The 6168-nt window shown below is 26.8% G+C and overlaps 1 non-coding gene across 1 annotated transcript; it reads left to right on the top strand.

Annotated features, from left to right (window-relative positions):
• The first annotated feature begins 371 nt into the window (after nt 1–371).
• On the top strand, nt 372–463 carry TRNAI-UAU (transfer RNA isoleucine (anticodon UAU)). Its single transcript is given in 2 exon segments — nt 372–409; nt 428–463. It is a non-coding gene; the product is annotated as a tRNA-Ile (tRNA).
• The last annotated feature ends 5705 nt before the right edge of the window (nt 464–6168 follow it).

Genomic DNA, 6168 nt, shown 5'->3' with positions numbered 1-6168 from the left:
TAATAATAAATCTAATTATAAATAAAACATATTTTCAATTTATAAAGATACATTTTAAATTCTACGCTTACGTTTCTCACGTGATCAACTCTTAGAACGCTTAAGATAATTATTTTTAAACATAAGAATGAAAAAATACTTAATGCGAATAATAAACTTTTTTTTTTGTTTTTCTCTAAATTCTAAATATTATACATTTAAAAATGACGTATAACTAGACAGACAGGATGAGAAAAAAATAAAAACTTCACTTTCCATAAACATACGGGATGCAATGATAACATCTGCTTCCATTTAAACGAAATTATTACTTTTACGGCTTTCTTCTCATAAAAATTGATTGAATATGAAAGAAATATCTTGCTTTACTGTCCCCAGTGGCGCAATTGGTTAGCGCGCGGTACTTATAAGGCAGTGCCTGCAAGTAATGCCGAGGCTGTGAGTTCGAGCCTCACCTGGGGAAGACATTTTGTTATCAACAGATTCTAATAAAAAATATACAAATCAAATATCTAAAAGAAATTTTTTTGATTAAATATTTTTTTCATGTATTTACAGTATTGCTTGAATTTAATTTAATATTTGCTCTTCATTGATATACAATTTACTAATTTAAACTTCTTGATATATGTGTAAAGCCATTTCCACAAATCAAAACTATCCAAATTATAAAAGAATAATTTTAAAAAAATAATCAAATATTAGTTCCTAATAATTTATGTCATTGCTCAAAGCAAATATTTTTGGTAAATTGTCTTTCTAGTGTCTCTCTCTCTCTCTCTCTTTATATATATATATATATATATATATATATATATATATATATATATATATATATATATATATATATATATATATATATATATATATATATATATATATATATATATATATATATATATATATATATATATATATATATATATGGATAGATAGATAGATAGATAGATATGTAAGTTAAAGAAAGCATGGAAAAACTATAATAAAGATTTATGAAAACAAAAGAAAAAAACTGTGTAAATATATAATCTCATCATCAGCTCACACGATTATTTCTGCAAAAAAGCGTGCTTTATAATATTGTATTAATATAGCCAAAACAAAATAAATCAATTCAATAGTCTGAGGAGCATTAAATAAATATATATATACTTACTATTTTGTTCTGCAAGTGTCAAGGTTTTGTAGAATATAATATTTTATCATATAAATTATATCGTTGTTAAATTTTCAAGAAAATGTTTTCACCTACTTGCTTTGTTTTAATTTTTTAATAGTTTTAAAAAGCCTAATATCTAAAAGACACCCGTTTAAAGGGTTCTTTTAAACATACATTTTCATTCCTTTTGGATCTGACTCAATTCATTCAATAATTTGAACCACAGTTAAAGTTTAGTATTATCATATCATTGTATACTGTTCGATAGAAATTATCAATATTTTCGAATATGCCTTCATCATTATATTCTAAATATATGAATGAGGCAATAAATGGAAGACAAAATACTAGAACCTAATAGTCAGTTTCAAGATGAGTAGCAACAATGAATGATGAGTAGAAAATATACTACACAGCTAAATTAGGGCCTTAAATACAATTTACTAAAACTGCACATGTGTTTTCAGAAAATATCAAATTTTTCCAATAATCTGCTAAGTGAATTCAATTGTTGGTTAAAATAATAAATCCGAATCAGATTAACATTTTATTAAACCCTGAAGAGAGAATATGGGTAATAAACGCGATCAATCTGAATTATTTATCGTTTAGATAACTATAATAAATTACGTATACTAATTGTGAATTTAAGCTTATAATATTGACTAAAATTATTTGGTAATTATTAATAATAACCACTTTATGTTACAAATTTGAAAACAATTATAACTGTTACAAATTTATGTTACATTTTTTTGATATTTTATCAAACATATTAAATAATAAACTACTTTTGACGGAGAAGAAAAAAATTCGGTTAAAATTACCATACTGCTAGGTGATAACATTTCTGGTTGGAAGAAAAAAATTCTGGTAAATAAAACCAAAATATACGGTACTGCAACTATTCATTTGGTAATTTAACCATTCTTATGGTAACGGTTTACCGAAAACTCTACTCTGGTTTTTAAAGTCATAGCTCTTACTTCCACAGATTTAGTAAAAATGAGAAATATGAATAGTAAATCTACCCAAATAAATAACTCTTATTGTAAACTCTTAAGTAACATGATACCACATTAACACGAATTTTACCACATTTACCAAATTTTAAAATTTTGTCACACATTATAGGTCAATATTTCATTGTTAATTTTACTAACTCACTACAGTAAAAAGTATCGCGCTTTTTGCTGTTCCCATAAAGACAGAAACATAATAATAACATGGTAAATATTACCATATTCTGGTAGTTTTAATCATGCTTTTTTCTCTCAGTGTGTAATTATTTATAATAGCCGAATAAGTTCTTTTATCGGACCAATTAATAAAAAATTATCTGAATTTTATGCATTTTTGAAAAATTTATATATCTGGCAGTTTTAGAATAAAGTAACGGCTTGCTTCAAAAAGCAAAGTACTAGTAAGAGAGATAAAGTAAAAAAGATAATAGTTGAAGGAGTTCTAAAGAAATAAAAAGACGCCATTTGTCTTAAATTCTGTCCAGAAATACTTAGCAATTCAAATTTAAAGTTACACTAAAGTAAAACTTTTCACCAGATAATGAGTTTCAAACAAGGGGATATTGATTAAAAGTTAAAAAGCTTTTACTTCTTTTTCCCAAATCAATATATTAAAAAAATATGTTCCATCTTTTAAAACGTCCACCAAAAAGCAAAGTTTTAATTTAATTTTAATTAAATCATTTTAAATATATATAGTTTAAGAGTTTTGTTCATATAAATGTTAAGTTAGAAGTATAAATAAACATTGTGCAGTTTAACCATCCGTTAAACTGCACAATTGATATGAATGTTTGGCACGAATGTTTATACATTCCTTTGAGTAAACTAAATATTTTTTTCAATATGAAAACAAAATTCGTGATACATTAACATGTTTAGTTTCCAATTCATCCAAGGAATTTTTTTTAAAATTCAAAACTTTAAAAAATAAAAATATTATTTTATTAGAAAAGTAAATAAGTTTCTATTGAATGTGCATATTTTTACATTCTGTTGATGCTGAAAAATATTCGATACAAGTTACAAATAATGCATTTTGTAAATTGTCAAGTCAAATTAATTCTAATTGTTGTCTTTTCAAGCCGTAATAAGTTTTCCCATTTTCTTAAACTGCATTCAAATTGCAAAAGCTTTATTAAATCGAAAAATTGAATACTTAAAAATGTATAAGAATTTACTGAAGAGTTAATTATTCGTTCTAAAATTTAATACAAATCTATTGCAGATCCTAATTTCAAGGAAAATCAGAAAATACGTTATTTTATAAAATATTATAAATGTACATCTGAATTATTATATTAAATGAATATATAAGAGATAGGTGAAAGTAAATAATTTTCAAATGGAGAAGCAAATAAATCATTCCTATCCCTTACAATATAATACGCCAGCACAATTTTAACAAATAAATACTAACCTATATCGAAATAAATTTTTACTTTAATTGGAAGCCATAGACATATTTAATTAAATATTATCTGACGTAAATTCTTCCAAATTTTCTTATAGGTAACTTATACTAAGGCTATTTCAATATCTTTGAGAGTAAATAAAGTTTTTCACAAAATTCCCCAGACTCTATTAGTCAAACAAATAAAGTGAATAAATAGTAGAATCTAGAATTTCAAATGAAAAAAGTAAAAAACAACAGTTAAACTTCAGTTAGAATATGCCAACAATTTAGTTTCCGCAATATTCATCAAGGCACACTAAGTTATATGTGCCTTCTAAAATGTTAGATAAAATATAATAAAAACATTTTTAACTTTAAATTTAGAAACTTCTTATCTTTTAATATAAATGCACTTTCGAAATGCTACAGGGACATAAAAATAGAAGTCTACTCGCAAAAATGTATAAATATGAAGCAGAATCGAAGCTAAAACATCTGTAGAAATTAAATTTAGTTTTGGCCATTTTTGTAAATAATTATTTAATCCTTAATCGCAATATTGTGATTTGCAAAACGTTGAACCGAAGCCGAATATGTTTTTAATGTCTGTAGGAGCTACATGATACATATGTTTCATGTTTTTAACAGCATTCAAACATAAAATCAACTGTAAAATAGTGCGAAATGTACAAGTTTTGGTGCTAGAATAAAAAATAAAATTAAAAAATATCAGTTCCATAAATCTTTTCAGAAAGAAGTATTGAATTACAATAAATTAATATTAAATTTTATGTCAAGGATTTAAAAGAAACAGTACGGGGAATTCTTCTTGGATACCTGATGTGCAATAAGGCTTTATCAAAAATCTGAAAGAACTACTATTGCAAATTTCCGGACTCAGAAGTCATTGAAATATTCGGGACGAAAAAAAAGCAGGGATCAACAGTTATTTGTAACATTGTAATAACAAAAGTACCTGAATATGGTAAAATTTATCATGTTTTTTTGGGTCTATGGGAACACCAAAAAGTTCTGTACTTTTTACTGAAGCACTTTGGTAACGGCTTTTGTAAAATTAACAATAAAATATGGTCTTATATTATGTGGGGAAATTTCTTGATTTTATAATGATACTTTAACATGGCAAAAATCATTTATTCGGTCATTTCTTTTTCAGTATTGTATTTGTTATTAAATATGTGGTAAAAAAACTGTTCTTTAGAAAATCAGAATTTTTATTAAACCGTTACCAAATGAACAGAAAGATTAATAAATGAGTGGTTTAAATACAGTGTATTTTGGTTTTCATTGCCAGAATTACGGGGTGTTTTTAGTAATGTATTACCGTACAATACGGTAATGTTTTTCTAGAGTTTCTTTTTCGTGTATTAACCCTTTCTGAAGCCTTGGTTAGTTTACTTACCACCGCATTCATTAGTTTTTAAATGCCCATTTTAAACTGTTTTAGCGCTTTTCGTTCTTGCTAACATTTGTTAATAATTTCAGTTCTGATATATTACGTTTTAATTAAGTTTACCGTATGCCAATTTCAGCGAATAGACATCGTCTGTGATCTACAGCAGCAAATAAGAAAAAGAAGACATGGGCACAACTTATGTTGTCTCGTAGTGTGCTTCTACATGTAAATTTTTAATTTCTGTAATAGATTAATAAAAAGATACTATGTCCTTCTGCATTTTCTTATATTTATAAAATTATACATATAGCAAGAAATGAAAATCATTCATTTCACTACTTTTTGATGGCCGAAGTAAATTATATCACTAAAATATAGCATTAAAATTTTAAACAATTTTATATAATTAGCTAAATTAATTTCTTTTCTTATACAAGTTTTGCAATCAATTAATAATATGTTGTTGAAGTAGTTCATTTACGTCGCACTAGAGCTGCATAATGGGCTATTAGCGACGGTCTGGGAAACATCTCAGAGGATGATTCGAAGGCATGCCATCACGATTTTGATCCTCTGCAGAGGGGATGGCACCCCCGCTTCGGTAGCCCGACGACCTGCATGTGAAGTCGAGCACTTTACTGTAGAACAGTTCAACGAGAACCGGTACCGCACACCCTCGGTCCCTACGCAGACAGATCCAAGTGGTCACTCACCCGCACACTGACCGCAACCAGTGATGCTTCACTTCGGTGATCTGCTGGGAACCATGTCTTAGTGAATCTCAATAACATTTTTTTACCATTTTTGTGTTGGTTTAACTATGGATAACAACACAACTAGTGAGTAAGAATTACTTCATCACATAAAAAAAACATGTTTGATTGTTGGAGATAACAGAAAAAAAGGAAAAAGACGAACATATTTTAAGTTTCATCAGTCAATCAATCTGGTTTTGATATGTTTCAGCCAATCTTCCACACTTGAAATTTCGCCAATTTCGATAGCGTTTTTATGTCTTATTTTCCTTATTTTGTGATCCGTAATGTATATAATATTCCTTTAATTAATAAGTACTTTAATTATGAATATTAAGAGCGGTTATTACTGAGTACAAAGTACTTTAAAACACATTTTATAACTTCAAAGCAAACATCTCAAATCTCCATATCAAACT

The sequence above is a fragment of the Parasteatoda tepidariorum genome, chromosome 3, assembly GCF_982258835.1.
Source record: "Parasteatoda tepidariorum strain Cologne lab strain chromosome 3, Ptep-v5.0, whole genome shotgun sequence".
Lineage (NCBI taxonomy): Eukaryota > Metazoa > Arthropoda > Arachnida > Araneae > Theridiidae > Parasteatoda > Parasteatoda tepidariorum.
Note: the sequence above shows the minus strand (reverse complement) of the source record. Positions and strands in the feature narration are given on the sequence as shown.